Source organism: Mycetomoellerius zeteki, unplaced genomic scaffold, assembly GCF_001594055.1.
Source record: "Mycetomoellerius zeteki isolate Tzet28-1 unplaced genomic scaffold, Tzet1.0 scaffold332, whole genome shotgun sequence".
In the NCBI taxonomy this organism is placed as follows: Eukaryota; Metazoa; Arthropoda; class Insecta; order Hymenoptera; family Formicidae; genus Mycetomoellerius; species Mycetomoellerius zeteki.
Window position 1 is genome coordinate 314,115 of NW_017257319.1, and position 20,062 is coordinate 334,176.

General features: G+C 34.4%; 1 long non-coding RNA gene across 1 annotated transcript; it reads left to right on the forward strand.

Annotated features, from left to right (window-relative positions):
* The first annotated feature begins 13,356 nt into the window (after positions 1-13,356).
* LOC108725237 (uncharacterized) lies at positions 13,357-17,554 on the forward strand. The gene is made up of 3 exons (XR_001936745.1): positions 13,357-13,408; positions 13,765-14,195; positions 17,240-17,554. It is a non-coding gene; the product is annotated as an uncharacterized lncRNA (long non-coding RNA).
* The last annotated feature ends 2,508 nt before the right edge of the window (positions 17,555-20,062 follow it).

Here is a 20,062-nt window from a genome sequence, read left to right on the forward strand (position 1 = left end):
CTTTTGAGAGTCAAGGATCGGAAAAAGACCTAATTATACGAAGGCACAAAGTAATTGGCTATTAAGGAGCGAGCTACGTGTGAGTCGATTCATAATGACGCTGAATCATCACGAGTAGGATCTAACGATTCTTCGCAGGAGATGCAACTTTTTCTGATCACTGCTATTGGTTACTATATACATGGCGATTAATTTACATTTTCGTTTGTTATTGTAAAAGCAGACTGGTAATAAAACGACGCATTTAAACGAATTATTCCAACAAATAATTCTATGCGATTCAATAATAATGGTACATAATGAATCATTATATATATCGAGCAGTTAAGGTATTATTTAGTAGAGAAATAAGATCATTTTCGATAAGGGAAGAAGAATGTGAGATATTCAACTGAAAAATAGCAGTAGCTGTAAAGGTAACTAACGTTTATATGATCCGCGTCGTTACGTTGCAGCGATTTAAATGTAAGTAGACTGACGTGACATTTAACATCCCATTTCGCGTAACAACTAAGGTCCGCTCCCCCTCGCGAAATAAAACGGACGCGTCAGAAGTATAACGCCTCGTAAGCAAGCGATCCGTCTCGCAGCAACGGCTTCTCGGAAGAAGCAATCGCTACAAAGCATACTTCGAGCCGATTGCTAATGCTCGGCTCACCATCGACTCTTTCCTTTTTGCCGCTCGATATGGTAGCCAACGTCTCGATGTCGAAGGTGTTCTCCATTTCGCCGCTACCCGTTCATTCTCTTTCTTTCTCTCCCTCTCCCTTTATCATTCGCCTCGTCTCGCTCCCTCGTCAGAAGTGTGGAGTCACCGTGGAGCCATTATCCCGCTAGCAAGTGGGTTTATTAGGAACGCAGCGGGGGTGGCCTCTGCATAAGATCGACACCGCTACCACCGCCTCTCGCTCTCGCCTCCCAACGGCAGCAGCAGCAGCAGCAACAGCAGCAACAACGCAACGTGAATCGGTCAGGCTCGTTACCTGTCTCGTGGTCGTTTTTTCTATCCACCTTCTCTCCAGCCTCCCTTCCCGCGCGTCGCGCGGTGGTAGTAGTCCCTCACCCCTTCCCCACCGCCCCATTATTACGAACAATTATTAATGGCCGACAGGCTTTCGCTTCGGCTCGTCAGACCATCGAAAATGGACGAGCCCCAAAGTGAGAAGCTGTCGGGTGCTACCGGTCAGCCCGGACGCCTCGACCAATTTATTCGCCAGCTCCGTTTGTTCTCCGGGGCGCTGGCGGCTTTTGTACTCTCCGTAAGCGGGAGGGTAACTCGCATCTCTCGCTCTCCTTCTCTTTCTTTCCGATCGGGTATGAGCGTATTTACATGCCGTTGCGTGACGACGCGATGGCTCTCGGGAGCATCGACACGATAATTTGGAATGGAGGAAGAAATTATCCAAAGAGAGACGCGCGAACGCTACGCGCGATATTGTGTGAGACGCGCCGCGAAACGATTTACACTGGCGGTTTCTCGGCGCGAATAAAACGAGAGTAAACGACTTCTATTATATCAATCGGGTATATTAAAGCGATACAACAACAGTAGCAAATAAGAATTAAAACGTAGATTAAACGCAGAAAAATACGATCCTTGTTAAGAGATGGCGAATTATGGCACTGAGAGTATAATATTAATCGCGAATGTTGTACTAAATTGAATTCTTATCTTGTAACCTTTGCTTAAGTTAAATATAACATTGTAATCGCCAACCATGACACTTTGATGTTCACCTCGTACATAATTCTTGTAAAAAAAGTTAGCGTAATCGACCGAAAAGGTGTATTCTTTTTGTTAACCCGATTCTCCACACGCTCGATACTGTTGTTCGAAGATTATCGATGAAGAAGCGTAATTATCGTGATCATGTGAGTAGAAGGCTTATTGCAGGTATGAAACTGTCAATAAAGCGAGATGGGCGGGTTGTCAACTAAGAACAGGCTTTAAATGAGTACAGGGCCAAGTGATGTTATCCTGGCCAATTTATTCGAAGATTGTTCACCAAGGCCCAGTAAGTTTTACCTGTTTACAACTGACAGAATCAAATACGAATGACAACGGAACATTAATTCAACTGAATGTAGTATGTCATAAAATACGCGTATTCACGGTATTCATTTCTTCATATGACTTAAAAATAAAAGCTGTAGACAAAAATGTGTGTAATAATTATCATTGATTCCTCCAAACATTCCTATTAATCAAACTTTTTTATGCAAGACGTCAAAATAACATTAATCCAAATGTCAAAGATTATGTTATTCTAGATATATTTATGAATTTTTCATTTAAGAATAAAATATTCTTCTAGTAACAATAAATATGATTGTTCCTATATCGATCTTATTTTATAACAGATCAAAGTATAACAACATTGGATCCAGAAATCTTTTCTATGGATATAAAATTATAATAAATTGAAATTTTTATATATTGATTTGCATCGATTAATTCATATAACAAAATATTAATTGCCTTAAAAAAATCTGTTAAATATTTCAAATACTTAAATTTTTATGTTGTAACATTTCAGATAGGAACTTATCAAGCAGACTGCGTTATATTACGTATCGATGTAACGTGCTTTTTTCTTTTTCTCAAATATAAATAATTTCTTTTTAAAGCAACATTATTTTTTACTACTTTTCCTATTTTCTTTTTTCTCGAGATCAATGTTCTATTCTTTATAAGCTAATAATTGATTAAATTCCACTCTTCTGACATGAGGTCTCGAGCTGAAGAAAATGAGAAGTGACGACGAACGAGCGAAGAGGAGAGGAAAGACGAAGATACAGAAAGTCGATTTACAGGGGAAGTGAAACGTCGCTTCTGTGTGCACGGGATATAGGTACTCTCGTATGAGACTTGACTTACACTTTTTCTTTTGCTTCAATATGGATATCTGCTCCCGGTCACTTTTCACAGCGTCTAACTTGAATCGAGAGTGAGCACGGGGAAAGCTAAACGAAGAGAACGAAGTGGGGCCTCCCGAAGAAAGAGGAGGATGGTGGTGTCTGAGCTAAGGGAGATGAGAGCTGAAGGCATTGTTCGCTCCTTTGGCCCGCGTTCGGAGAGATCTCCCGCTGCGCGAGTTATTTGCCACGATCCTGCTTCATGATTTTTACTCTAATTTGTACCGACAGGGATGGAGCACGCGAGCTCCATTCCTGCCATCTCTACGTCCACCTTGAGCCCTGCATGCACTGACCGCCCCGTGATCTCGCTTCGAGAGTGCCGATCGCGGGGCACGTCGTTCCGAGAGCGGTCTGGGTTCTCGGGAGCTCGACGCGGATCGACGGGCACAATAGGCTCCCTATGATTTCGGTAGCGGTATTTTTTGTCAGCACCAAACAAGAACCCGCCATGGTTAGCCTTGATCGATGGCTGAACTTAGCTGAGTAAGCCTCCGTTTAATTAATTCTTTAATTACTTTCCCCTCCCGAGACGTGCTCATCTCTGGATTCTCTCGAGACGAGAGAGACTCTCTTGATTCTATGCCGGACGCCCGATTTTAGATCTCTCTGATACGGATATGGGATACGGTAGCGAGAACGGTGACGAGGGCGATCCTTTACGAGAAGACGATAATATTACCTTTGAATGCTGTTGTTTTTTTCAAGTTATTCGATTATAGATTTGCAAGCTCGTTTTTTCGTCTCGGAAATATTGATTTGATCACGCTCGCCTGATTAATTCGCGAGAAATAGGGTCGAATCTAAAACTATGACAAAAACTAGAAGTGTAAAAATATATTTTTTTTTTATTTAATTATTTCAAAATAACATCATGCTTGTTACTTGCGAGAGAAGTGGAACAAAGATCAACTTCAACAAGATTCCTGATTTTTTACTTAATTGTAATCGAGATAACAAGTAACATAACTAATAATTACCATCGATTTTTTTTTATCTTTGTGCAACACACCTAAATAGCGTAATGATAAACGAATTATCTCTTCACATGCAAATTTTCGTATCGAACGGTAACAGAAATAATTAATTAATTTATAAAGTTGGAAGCCATCCACACTAATTGCTCTTAACGGGAAAGTGCGTTTTGCGGTAACAGACTCTGCCCGTAAATTGCTGTTCTCTCTCAGTCAAGCTGAAAACTTAACTCGTTCTATAAATGCGTATTACGGCAGCTACGCGTAAACGCGAATTAATCTGAGCACGTGCAAGATCATCTGGTTTCCTTATACGCGTAATGAGTTTAAATCGCCTGTGGTTGCAGTGACGTTTCGATTAATCGACATATCCATTTCTGACGGAGTTCCTCACCAAGAGGAGAAAGATGTACTTTATTATAGCTACTTATTCTAACGTATTCTAACATTAATCGCGAGTGAATTAACTGCCGCGATAAAATCGAAAACGATCTATCATGACGCGTTAAGCTACCGTATTCGTCAATCAGTTTACTCATTTGCAATTCTCTGTCTCTTGCACGCAAACATTGTAAATCTGATATATTATTATTATCACCACACAACTTTTTTACGCAATCCTGAACCGTTCACGACAATCACGACGTAGTGGTAATCAAGATGCATTTGTTCTTCATGTATGCTTTCACGAGCTCATATACGAGAATCTCGTACGCGTGTAAACGCGCGTAAAACGCACGGATACGCTCGGCGATGTTTCGAGCTAAGGAGACGTTAAGACGAGCAGCATCGTAAAATAAGGTGGCGACGTGCTAGATACGAGCACAACGGTGCGTCGTAAAATCAGTCGGTGTCGGTGCAACAGCATAATTCTTCAGGCTACTCCGGGCTGTGAACTTCGCGACTGGTTTTAAGCGCGGAGAGGAATAACCAGCCGTATGTGTTATGTAGATGTAATTGTTGCGAGCAGCTGTCCTCTCTTTCTTTCCTCCTTTCTCTCATTTTCTTCTTCCTTTTTTCCTTCTCACTCCGCCATCTCGCAAATCAGTTCTGAAGATCGTCGGCGGCGCACACGTTTTACATTGTACGACGAACGGTTCGTTCGTTTATGGCCCATCGGAATCCGGGACAAAACGGAGCGATCCGCTCTTACTTCATTAATGATCGACCGGTTCCTTCCAATATGCGTGATACAATCAATCATGCTGCATCAATTTTAATAACTAAGATAAAGCTCGAGAGTATCCCTAGCTTTTTGTTATTAATACATAGATTACTAGTGCACAATAAAAAGTATTTACGTCAAAATCAGTCCTTTTTAAAGTTTTTGTATTGAATTTGTAACATCTAGTATTAATTTAACATAATTTGATTGTATTATTTAAATATTCTGTGTCAAATTGACGTTCAACATTTTTTTCATGTTAAAATGACACATTTATGAGTAACTAAACAAATAATAAAGATAATATATTTTAAAACGTTTTAAAATAAATAAAGTATGTGTTAATTTAACATATTATAAATGTTAAATTTACTGAACCGTGTTATTATAAATGTTAATTTTGAGTAATATGCTTTTTCAATTTGTTAAAAAATTATGTCAGTATTGTGCTTTTTGTATTAATTTTTGTACATAATATTTGCGTTACTTCGTAACATATTCATATGTATGTAATATTAAATCTATATATATAAATACTGCATAAATTAAACACAAAAATTTGAATAGATCGGGATGCGTAAAATGTGTTCGATTTAACATAAATTGCTTTTCTTTGGAATTTGTTTTTTTTTCAGTGACGAAGCAATCTGTTCGGAAAATGAGAGGCGTTTCGCTTCCGAAAGTATTTCTTCTCTTTGGTACCATAAACTCCCTAAATCATCGTTCGTTATATATGTGCGCGCGAAATTGCGCGACAAGCAGGACCAAAGTCTGATAAGAACTGTTATAAACTTTTCTTTTCGGTGCCGCGCTGCCTTTGTGCGGGCACCGGGTACCTTATTTCCCAAGGCGGGGCCTTACGGTGTGAAACTACTCGCGGTTGCTGATTGCCCGGCATAAAATTTGTCGTAACCGAGGAATTATCTGTCGGCCGATATCGGACTAATTTTATGAGGCTGTGTATAATGTTGCGTCTCGCATGCCTGTCGTCTTGTCGCCTAATTTTACGACGTCGTTTTTGCCAACAACTTTCTTCGTCGTGTTCGCGGAGATCATAATCCCGCATTTACGCATCCCATGTTTATCTGGACCCCAATAAATTTATTAATTATTTGATTGTGCAACAATTTGAGACAACCGCGAAACAAGGTCCGTTTGTTATGACACACCCTCATCGCGTGTTTCGTATTTCTGGCACACGAGAAGTATCGTCCGAACATACGTTCGAATTCCAGAGTGGACCGAGAAACTTGACGTCATAATACCGAAGGCAACTAATATTTTAAAGTTCCGAGAAGATCGAAGAGATTCATCGAACCGTGAAGAAGAATACGCGGAGGCAGATCCCGTAAAACAGTAGCAAAGGAGATGTTTGCCATCGTAGGAGCGCCGCGCGCCGCCATTGCGAACGAAGAATCTGGATAACCGATGCACAATTCGCTAGCTTATTCTAATCGAATAACTTAAATACCAATGAGAACACGGAATGAAAACACGAAAAATAGGACAATAGTTTCGAAAATATACATTTGAACCCACTTAGTAAATTAACATAATATCTATCACGGACTGGATGCCTTCTGGGAAGCTGCGCGATTTTGGGATGACTCACAGTGGTGTCAAGACAGACAAAACCTGAAATTTTTAAATTATCTTCATATAATAAAATTGAGAAATTTCGAACATTTCAAATATTATTTCGTATTACTTTTAAAATTATTTTGTGCTAAATATGTGCAATATAAATTACACTTATTGTTAGAGGAAAAGACACATAGTGGCAGTAATTCTATAAGTGACAACTATAGACATACATACAAGTTTTGTATGTAGAATTAATGTAACACAGTTGAGTAAGCGATTTTACAGTTATTACTAAGCAGCTATAACTAAAGTTAAATAGATTTACGAGGACTAATAAACACGAACTTTGTGGGAGGAGTAATATGAATTATTGAAGTAGTATTTTAATTCCATGAACATATATTTACATAAATTATAATTCTGAAATAAAATAAATTCCAAAGTAATTATATAAATCATACATTAACTACATAAATATAGTTTCTTTAGGATTTCAATAATTTCACTTAATTATAAATTACTTTGAATTATACCAGTTCATATTATTTTCTTGCATCATTTAAATTACAAATAACAGGAAACGAAAGAAAAAAACTGGTATGTGGAAATAAAAAGTTTGCGTTATGTAAATATGAATCATAAGATAATTTATGTATATTTTTTAGTTAATTTTCTGTAATGGTTAAAAAAATGCGATGTTTTGCCCGTAAAATCTCTTAGACACCACTGTGCGACCGAACGATTATATCAACGAGTTCCGAGGGAAACGCTAAAAAGAAGCACGGGATTTAGACACCGCGTGACGTCGATCTCCGGAGGATTCGACCGGTGTCCAAGAAGCGAGCACGAATTCGAGAGGAGTCGTATGGCTCGTTCGCGGTCGACAGGTTCGCATGCACGGTGACGGGATCGTCGAGGTTTGAAGGAAGACGAAGACGAGAAGAAGAAGAAGAAGAAGAAGAAGAGAAGGTGGCGGCGGTGGCCGACGTTACCTCGCCGCCATGCCATCCTTCAGCGTTCGCGTTCGCTCCGAGCTTTGCGTGCCACTCAACATTGGCAAGTAATTTCTTGCACGCAATTGCCCGCTACTGGAATTGCCTGGTAGGCGACCTTAGTCCGTCAGTCATTTACTTTTTAAATCGATCCTACCTGCCCGCCCCCTTGCCTCGCCTGTCCGTCCATCCGTAACTCTATACGTCCGATCCTCGTGTGCACGCGTGTGCGAGCACACGCGACTCCGCGGCACGCGGAATTTCCCAACGCTTAAAACCGATTCATGATAGATGTTCTCTTTTTTTGGTAATGTTTTTCTTTAACCGTCTTTTAACATTCACCACGCCATACAAAGGATAAGGTAGAAATTTGAGGATGTGTGCATGGAAAGAATTTGTTAAAGTACCTAAAATATACAGACGTAAATAATTTTATCGAAATAATTCTATCAAAATAATTATGTAGAACGTTCAAACTGATTCCTAGATTGTTAAAATTTTCTCCAGCATTGCTCATCATTTAAGAACAATAATCGTATTTTTTATTAAAACGAATTTTAGTATTTAATAATACTAATATGAAAATTTTTGGAAATATATATTTTCAGTTTTATAAACTGCGTGCCGATTTGGTTTGTCGAACTTGTGTGAAACATAGTCACAAACTGAAATTGAAATATTATTATAATATCTTAGATTAATCGTCAATTTTTGCAAATTTTTACAAATTTATTTGTATTATTTCATATTAGTTATTAAACAGTAAGATCCGTTTTGACTGAGAGAGAAAACAGAATTATTTCTTTTAATCAATTTATTCTCGTCGGTTTAATTTTGAATTATAATTGCTCATCGTGCTTGAATTTTCTATACATAATTATTTTGATGATTCTAATGGAGTTATTTTCAAATCTGTATCTATTCAAATTTTTAGATATTTCAGGAAAGTATTTTTATTCTTTTTGTTATTCTAAAAAAGAATGTGAACAAATGTACGGTTGGCGTGACAGATGCTGCTTAACACACATGACGTTTATTCTTTATTATTCTCTTTTTATTCGCTGCATATTAGATCTGATAATAGATGCTGCAAGACAATAATCATAAAGTTAATTGCAACGTGTTCGATTATTCTATGATAACAAAAAAAGATGCTAATTCTGTTATTGACAACCGTCACGTTGTGACGAACCATAAAGATTTTCGGACGAACGTGTAAAGCAATTTTGGTATATCGCTTAACACTACGGTATTATGGTTGGATTACGTCGCGCATTAATTTTCTTGTCGAGTCAGTCGAGCGTATCGGGATGTTCTGGGATGTCGCTACCCGTATCATTAAAGTTGCGAATAAATTGCTCGCTGTATATGGATCGCGCGATGGTTTACCGAGTATCGCTGAACACCGTTCCTCAAACCTTTAAACTCGCAATAATGGTCATCCTGGTATTAATAGTGCTTAGGATCGAAGCAGTTCCTATGCTCGGCACATCACGTGGCTGAGAGGCAAACTTAGAACGGAAGGGATCGATATACACGCCGTTATTTTGCATACAAACCGTGCGAGAAGGTTTCAACCTAACTAGATATTCCGTAATATTTCAATAATCTTAGAATCTGGTCTTATTTGAATATTTTGCTCAATAAATATTTAATCGATAGAATATCATTATTTCTTGTAAAATTACTGCTATAATTTTGTAGTATTATTTCATTATAAAGTAAAGAAGAAAATGTTTAAATACATGAGTTAGTTTATCGATTTAAAATTTAGAGAAATATTTTATATTGCGTGTATTTAACACATTTTACATGTCCCAAATGTGTCCATCCAAATTTTTGTGTTAATTTAGCATAAGAATATGTTACAAGTAAAAAACACTTTGTATTTGTGTGTTGAAACTGGACCTTGTTCAAATTTATATGTTGAATTTTTAACATAACGTGATTATGTCATTTGAATATTTTGTATAGATGTTTAATATTTCTTAGTATTAAAATAAAAAAATAACAATTTATGAGTAAGTGAACGAATAAAAATAATGTAGTTTTAAAATATAAATTCTAAGATAAATGAAAGGAATACGAAGGTATGTATTAATTTAACATATTAATTTTACTAAAAAAATATGCTTCCACAACGTTTAAAATTATATGTTAAAGTGTTACATTTTTAATATTAATTTTTACATTATGTTAATGTCGCATTCTAACATATTTATCTTATGTTAAATTAACACAAAAATTTGAGTGAACTGTTCGGGACACATGAAATATGTTAAATTTAACACAAATTTTCCAGCTATGTTTTTTCGTCGACGAGTTATTTTTCAGCACCTTTGTCGTGCGCACATAAAAAATGGTCGCATAAAAAGACAGAGCGTAATCCTTTCACCGACGTGGCATTTTGAACAGTTGGATCGGCCCGTGACTCTAATGCGAGAAAGAGGGAAGAAATATCTTCCGAATTGAGGCTACCAATAAGCAATAATTGTACGTTTAGCGACCATGCCGCGTTTGCATTCGTGTCGACACGACAAGCCGGACCGCCGCGGAGAGCAGGGAAGCGAGGAACAAAATGACTATATCTTAATCATCTTTGGTTATTGCCTTTCTAGACCGTGTGCTCGACTTCACTCGTGGGAACCCATCTTGCGAATGTGGAAGAGAAAACGCTGGGATCCTTTGCCGGAAATTCGCAGCACGCATATGCGCTTATCATCCGGCAATCGAAATACAGAGTGTCTACAAAGATCCGCTTCGACTTCAAGAACATATCTGACGAATACTGTAGAAAAGTGGTAGAGCAATTTTCATGTTGTTATGTAACGAAAGTTTCTGGCGCCTGTCCAAGACACTTCGATGTACGTGCCCTTTAATTGTACACGCGACTTGGGATATAAGGAAATTACGTGAAAAATATGAACACGCGTCAAATTTCGTGTTTGGGGGAGAACCGTGACGGAAAGTGATGCGTACGTGTGAGAAATCGTGTCTACATGATCCGCACGTAAAAGCATTATCGACGCCCATACCCGCAGGGGGAAACTGTCATTGATCGAGTGCGGAATCGACTCAAAAGACACCCGGCGAGGCGTGCCAAGGATAAGCGGGCTGTTCCAGCTCGTTTATCGCGCGATTTCGTTATTAAGTCTCTAAAACCGGATTTTTTTACTTATGAAAAATAATTACAGAAGCTGCACATGAAAAGCATGGATTAAATCATTGAGACTTAGTGAATATCTTGGTATGTAACTTTCAAGTTCTATGTTACAATTAATTAATATAACGCTAATTACATAATCTTTTTTGATAACTAAAAAGTACACACACAATCTAAAATTAGAATTTTTTAAATAAATCAGCGATTTCGGTATCATTTCTCAATATAATTCAATAATTTTTTTTATCTCGAAAGTAAACGCTTTATTAAAATATCATAGAATTTATTATAATAAAATTGTACAAATATATCTGACTTTATGTATCGATAAATAAAAATATGTAAGCGAGATACGGAGCTCATCTAATGCAATCTATTGCAACGACAAAAATATAGGCTTCAATGATCTATAGACTGTTTACATACTAGATAGCATATAAAATACAGTTTACACAGTTTTTACATTGCCTACACGTAGATATAGATTATTATATTTTATGCGTAAAAACAACAACTCTGGTTATCATCCACACGCGGCATTATGCTGCATCCATTTTGATCTTTCTATCTGCAGCAATGGATGGCGCCACCAACTGTTTTAAATCGGCAGAAGTAAAATCTAACAATAAGCATTCTCTCATTTACAAGTTATACATTATAGCATGATAAACACGATATTTTTTGCGATAACGTCATATTTCTCGTATTGTAGTAGACAAATATATTTGAAGGATTTCCAGGAATTCGAATTAATTACCGATCAATAAATCCATAAGTTTATAAAACTAAATTAAGTTTGTTAAATATTTTCAAAGATTTAAGAAAACAATATTTATAAATAAAATGTTTTTTTCCTGATAACAATTATTATGATTGAACCAAAAGCTATTAAGAATTATTTTACATTTGTATGAAAAATAAAATTTCAAGGAGACGTATTAATAGTATTATTACCACGTGTTGTCGATCTTATGAAGATTTGCACAAATTGACATATTAATACACATATCCCCGTTTAAATAGATGATTCGTATACATCAAACGAGGGACGTGATGGAAATTCTAACGACTATGAAACGTGCTCCCATATGTCCCGATAAAGTAATCTGTATGACGTTGGCGAGCAATCTCGGTTATAAGTCGGTTCGCTTTGCATTCCATGAAGAGCTTGGATTTTATTAAAACGAAAATTTTAACAGATATTTTACTGCGCTAATGAGCTTGCAATATGTCACGTTGATTGACAATGATAATATCTAATAAGAGAGAGAGAGAGAGAGAGAGAGAGTTATCGATAATTACTTAAAAATATAAAAATATTTCTCAACAAATATTTTGTTTAATGCAATATATATTTTTTGATATCGTTCTGATTTTTTAAAATTCTTCCACTTATGTACTCTATCTCTCTCGTAATATTTATAATATTGCAAACAGACTTTTTCTGAAACAAATTTCCTATATTCAAGTAACAGATTGACATCATTTCAGGCTATCATCAGTTTGTCATCAAAGTGACGTCTTTAATATTCTTTTGACGTCAAAATAATGACAAGTAACGTCAGCTTGTTTCCTGGGATATAATTACAATGAAATTGTAAAAAAAAAACAAAAGTTGTAAAAATTATCTATGGAAATTGTTAAAATAATTCAAAAATACCAAACAGCTCTCGGTAATTATAAATTATAAACTTAATTATTCACATGAATTGACTAAAATAATATTTTAACTTTGAACGAAGAATAGTAAAAGAATTGTTAATATGGCTCAATTAGAATAAATCAATAAATAAAAGAAGGGCAACGAGCCGTCATTACGTCGCTTGACATCGTTTAGTATAAATGTCACATCCAATTGTATTATGGCTTACTTTTTATTAAATATAACTTTGTTAATTGCGTTTTCCTCTCGGCGTCTATCTTATATCATTAAGACAATATAAGATTGTAGAATTGTGAAAAGTAAGATGAGATCTCCTTTGATATTTTATATATGGACCGCATTTTATGAATACAACCGAACTTTTTACTGGACATTATAATTTGACTGAATTTCCGATATTTTATATAAGAGTGTTTGTTGTTTTACATTGAAAATGACCCGATCGGTGTCGAAACGTTTGTATATATACGATTATTAAATATCTTACAGTATAATTGGCTCGTTGCCCTTCTTTTATTTATTGATTTATAATAAAAGATTAATCTAGAAAGCGATTAATGTCCGTTTCTACCAATAAAGTTTAATTTTAATGTCGATGCAACTAACTCTTCATCTTTTTCTAATTCTTACAATTAGAACTTCGCACTATCATTAGTGTCTTAACATTCGTTCTGATGTGGTCATTAATTTCGTCCGGCTATTTTTACATGCGTAAGTTATAATTTATTGATTCACTGACTTATTGAATTTGCTGTGCACATATCGTTTCTGTTTTTTGTTCGGTTAATTTATTATAGCGCTTGATTTTTTTATGTCTGACTGCCAGTCATTTCACAATGGTCTCATTGCCATATGACCACTTGCTCCTGTACTGTTCTATGGATTACATCGGACTTCAACAATTTCGTTCGATAATTCGAATGATTTTGTGAACTGATATTCATGCGATTAGTATATTGTTACTTTTGCGACGTATTAAATTAATGCAAGAAAAATTGTTATAATTGCGACATTTAGATCATACTCTTATTACAATAATATTGTGCTCAGCATTAGAAATGATCCTATTACTATAAAAAATGTCATCAAAGGTTATCGAAAACGCTCGCGATAAAACAGAATACATATTTACTCGACTTCGTAACTTCTGAAATATAAAAGCAACGCATAGTTTTCATACCGTCACAGCTGTGCACGACTTCCATTTAATATACGATTTTTGACGGAACTTCACGACAAAATTACCGTGAAGTTACGATAGGCCGAACATTCGAGTTAAATACTGACTCTGAAATCTTTCTGAATAGCGAAAGAAACGCGCTTCTCTCTTGGAATCGTCAGTGTTATCATCGGGTTATCGGACTATGACCGTCAATGTTTAAGCGGGGTTACACACCGTACACAGTTGTTAGTCGCCCGGTATTAGTTGAGAAGGATGCGCACATTTTATACGATTCTCATGCTCGTGATCCTCTCTGCGAGCCTCGGTGAATGTTGGTCCTTCTCAAACGTCGCGACGTCCATCGACAAATTGATACGACCGCGAAACACCTCGCAGGTTTTAAATGTTAACGGAAATGGCAGCGCTGCGTCAACAGTATCCCCGGAGGTCACGGTACAAGGAAGAATAATATTCATACCACGAAGGAATACAGTTTACTGTCAACCGGGTCAGCAAGTCGATCGGCGTGGCAAATGTAGACAAGTGTGGTGAAGCTCGTTTTGATAAATACGCAAGGTACATTCCTTTTAAATATTAAATGAAAAGAAAGATTTTGTCGAAATATTTAAAAATTTAGCTTGATACAGATCTGAAAATAATATTATTGGACTATTAAAATGATTAGGTATACAGAACGCTTAAGCATAATGGGTGATGCAATGAAAGTTTCTTCTAGTAACCAATTTAAGCGTCTTACATAATTATTTTGATAGACTAACAAAATTATCTTCATCTATATCTAGTTAATTTTTCAGATACTTTAGCAAAACTGTTCTTTCCGTGTTTACCACAAATCAATATCTAATCTTTTATATAATATGGATTCTAATTCCTTCCTTCGGAATTTGTTTATTTATTTTTTCGCTATTCGTTAAATATATAGCCTTGACCAAAATATTAGACACTTTATTAATGATTATTTAAAATTTTAATTCTTCCTGTTTGGAAGTACATTTTTTTTAAATTAATTAGTTCTCGAGGAAGACAGTTTAAATTTAAAAATAATATATTATCACGCATGATAATCGTGTTCAGCAATAAAAATGATTCATCACATATCATTGAAAGTGCCACCGAGGGTTATCAAGAATGCTTATAGTTGAAGCAAAACAAACTTTTGCGCTTAATACATCTTTTTTAAAATCAATAATCTGAAACTAATGCGTCAATTTATATATCTTTTCTATTATATATGTATACAGAAACTCTGTGTATTATTTTTTAAATTAATTTTTTTAGAATCGTTCAACAAACGGGCCATTAACCTCGCTACACATACTTTCAGCAGATCGATTTTATACTGGTAACTCGTCCAAGTAAAGTTCAAGGTTTCGTCATGCAATTCTCGATATCGCAATCTCGAATCGATGAAAAATTTCGGACACGCCGGATTGATAAAGCCCCCGACTGTCGTCTTCTCGTCGCAGATAAAGATGTCTTTTAAGCCGGTTTGCATACAAGGTCGATGTTAATTAACCCGCTTGTCCGTTTCCGAATAGTGTGTTTGTGTTCGTTTCGAGAAAGCAGCGACGACGGCGGTTGTGGCAAACAGAGAATAGAGATAGAATTGTCGCCAGTTCCTCAATCGCGTTCACTGCTCGGCGGATGATTTTCTTGTGGAAAATGCAAGATACGAATCAGTCGTCGAGACGTGCCGAATCTAACAATAAGCTTCGTATCTCTCGCGTACCAACGCAATGAAGTATATATTGCCCGCTCGCAATTCAAATAAAATTTAAAACGAAACGCTTCGTGTCGTGATTAACGAACTTTATCATTGGCTAAACGGAGATAATCATTTTAAGCCACGTTTTTGAAGCATAAGCACTCGTACGTAACAAAGCGTCGTTATAAGCATTGTGACTGTGTTGCATTTTATTCGAGGATATAACTGTCTACATCGGCAATTTTCTATCGGTAATCGCTTGACGCCTCTTCGAGGTATATAAAGATTACGCGTGATTACGTAGGTATTGTGTGAGATATCTCGAGTGGTGTATACGTTTAAATTCTTGAAAAGGTGATTACAATCAAGAAAAAATTTATCCATAAGAATCTGCAATTAATTCCAACAGATTGAAAACGACGCGACGCGATTACAGGATAAGTTATTGAGAGGCGAGAAGCTTCAGTCGTTGGTTGCACACTGTACACTACAGTCATACGCAACTATGAAGCTTTTATTGGCTGTAACGTTCATGTTAGTGTTATTTTTCATCCTAACGTCGAGTACGCACGTGACCGACAAGAGCGCCTCGCGAGAAGAAAAGCGTTTCTTGCCTTTCTTCTTGCCTGAAAATTTAAAAAACGAACCTGTTCAAGGATCAATAATTAATGTTCCTGTACAATGTCTACCGGACCAGGTCAAAGTTGGAAATCGCTGTCGAAACGTCTTTTAGGTAAGGGATTTTTTAACAAGCAGAAACTTTCTTCATTACAAGTAAAATACAAAAAAAATGAAAAACATCAATTATTGCGTCGCACATTTGCAACGACATAAGCAATATATTATTTCTATCATTAAGATACATTATATTTTCATCGTACGATCTGAAATATCCATTTACTATCGTGTAACTTTTCTGTGTATTATTTTATTTATATTATTTAAGTTATATTAAGGTCTATACGAAAGGAACAGTTTTAATGTACTAAAAATTTAATTATAATTATAGATCTGAAAATAATTTTGTTGGACTATTAAAATAATTATGTAAAACACTTAAATATTAATAACAATGCTAAAAAGTTATAACATTCTAGCAGTCAATCCTCCATAGTTATTTTGATGGTTCAAACAAAATTATCTTCAGATTTGTATCTAGCTAAATTTCTAAATACTTCAACAAAATCGTCCTTTCTGTGTAGATTTATAAACAACACTATATTACTAATGTTTCATTTTCCGAGATGCTACTTCAAACTTCAAACTCCATTGCGCTCATGTTTATGAGTGTATCTTGTCAATAAAGATTATTTTTATTGCAAGATTAATTTAAATAAGTCTTCAATACAGATTTATTGCCAGTGCGTATTATAAATAAATATATAAATAAATAAGCAGGTAATAATATTTTTATAAATAATGTTAAACATATAATCAACGATAAATGCTATGTATATATTAAATTGTATATGTTAAACATAATCCAATCATTCTTATTTTATACACATCCGTCAATAATATTTAATTCCTACGATGACGTCAAACACGTTCACATTTATGTCTAGTTGATTATAGCATGACGTAAACTTATTCTGACGAAGTGTAACGCTTTAAAGTTGATTTTCTCTGCCGGAAGTCGGTACAACTCATCAACTATTCCAGCCTACTCGTCTATCAAATGCGCACACAATCGTCACCTCGTATCGATCCCTTTCGTACTCACGTCAAACTTAAATATGCAATAAATTGCTCAGATCTCTATTTATAGCGGCCATTCTATTTCCGCATACGCCATATAGCTCTTATTTCCAACCATAGAAAGATGTGTAAAACTCATATGTAAAACCCTGCGTAAAACAAATAAAAATAAACAAGATCTTGGTTTTTGTTGCAGATTCTTTATAATCAGTTGGACCACTCCTGTTTATGAAAGAAAACATCCCTGGGAAACAGGAGGATTGACAGGATTAAAAAAAACAAGAATATTATTCTAATAAATATCTAATAGGCATCTCTATAGGTCTATGAGAATTGTAGAAAATTAGATGTATTTAATTAATGATTTATGTAAGATCTGTAGTTCATCGAATCGAATTGGCAATCGCAAATCTCATTCGAAATGCAATTAAGATGTACAGACTACAAACTAAATTATATTTTGTCAAGTATATTTATTCTTACACAAGAAATAGATTATGATTTTATATTAAGCATGACAAGAATTAAATTTAAAGTGAGAATATAGAGTATTAAATTTTTATATACTTAAATTAAAAAATAAATAGAATATTTTATTATATTCATAAAATCAAATCAAATTAGTTATACTTCTTTCTGAACACACATAAATATACAGAAGATTATTAATGAAGTATATAAATGATGTAATTATTTACATAATTCCTTTTTCTCAAACAAAATATATAAGATGAATAATTAAAATATTCATGTATAGATATACGTGACATGTAAAACTGTTATATACCTACAGATATCATAAAATGAGTAAAATACTTTAAACAGACTTGTATTAGTTTTTTTTATTGCCTACATTTTCGCTGAGTCATGAAAAAAGATTTATTGGTAATATGCACATAAAATCCAAAATATGCATAGCGCACACAATCATTCTCAATAATTTATTATCGCGCGGAAGTTTCAAGTTAACGCTTTTGCGTAAGCAATCAGGATATGATTTTGACCACTAATTAACTATGACGGAGACGGAAAACCACACTGATGAGCCTAAGTTGTATATAAATACGTGCGCTATTGTTGTAGCAGCCAGTTATTAGCATATTGATGTTGCAAGCGCGTACGTAAAGAAAAGGAGAGAAATTTGACACTAATCCGTCTGATTTCGTCTTCCTAATTTGAAATTTGAGAAAGTGATCAGGAGATCGAATATCGTCTATAATAATGGCACCCGCCCGTTTGATTCTATTGATTCTCGCGACGATAATGTTAGTATTTGCGTGCGAGGGACGGCCACTGACTTTCCCCTTAAGAAACCGGGTACAGCCGAAATGTCCGCCAGGTTATAGGCCCGTTCGTAACGGAGGATGCAGAAAAATTTTAGTGACTTCCTTGCAGGAGGTAAATATATCCCATAACATTTCTAGAGAGATAACATTTTTATTTTTTCCTTATTTCTTGTTTTGAAAGATATTCTACTCTGTATATAATATAATATAAAAATATAAAAAATGTTTGAAAAAAAATATTTTGGAATTATTGTTGCATAAATTGAAGTAAATCGATTGTAATGTCCAAATATATATTTTTCTTGATTATAGAATGAAGCAAACAATGTCGCAGGACATTCTTTCCTGGAGGTGTCGAAGTAGCAATAAAATATAATACTTTCTTCTCTCGTATTATAATATGATCACATCTTTGGATTTCTAATCACTTGTCAGTAATATGCATTGAAGAAGAAACCAGTTTAACAAAATTTGGCAATCATCGTCCATCAGAAATCCAACCAACTTATGTAACTATGCATTACGTAAATGTCCTATCATTTGATTATTGTATCGTGTATACCACTTGATAATGGTATTATGTACATCATTTAGATAATTTTGTTAAATAATAACGTCGGAAAAAATAATTTGTTTCCATGAATTATTCTCTTTCCTCGTATTGAAATATATATCCATTAAAGAAATAAGTGAACAAAATATAATCAGCAGTCAGAGAAACATTCTATAATATAATAGTTTTAAATACAATTTTTATAAAAAATATTACACATAAATATTTCTTTATTTATCTGGAAATTTTTTAAACACAATGTTATTCGCATTACACATGCTTAAAGGGTTCTCTTAGATGATGTATTCATATACAAGCGATACGTTTTAATTTTAATATTATAAATTATTTATTAAAATAATAATTAATTATTGAAATATTATTGATAAAATAATACTATCAATTTTAATATGAATTTAGATTATTCAAAAAAGATGAGACAATAAAAAATGCCATATTATGATTTACAAAATGTCTCGAATATTGAAAATAATAATATATAATAGAGTAATTTTATTGCTCTACGTGTGTTTTTAATTGATAATAAAATAAATTTCTGATTTGTCACCTAATATATGTCACAAATATTTATTATTCTTCATCATATTAATAATTGTAAATAACATTTTTAAAGTTATAATAGTTTAATTAATATTTACACATGTTTCAAAATCTACTACTACCCTTTGAATTATTAATTATTATATTATAATGTGCTTGAAATTCTCAAATAATTTGATATAATATAATATTATAATTATCATTATTACATTTCTTTTATTTATATAAAGTTTTCTCCTAATTTACCTTCTGTGGTTATCTCATGATATTGATAAAATACCGATCATTGAAAATTCAGTGCTAAATAAATAAAACTTCTTAGATTCAATTGTTGGTAATGTAGAAAAAGTTAGTAAATATATTTGACTCAAATTTAAACAAAATATTACTAAAAAAATATTATAACTATAATAAATAATCTTTCTTCAATTCCATTAATGATAAAAAATTATGTGTTTAACATAGTTATAACTTTAAATTATTTAGAAATAAGAACTCTAATATTAATATAATATGAGGGTTTTAGAAAATAAAAATAATTATATTTAATTTTTTAATTAAAACTTTTGATATAGTTATGTACGACTTCCCATAACATTTTATTGATATGCGATGTAAA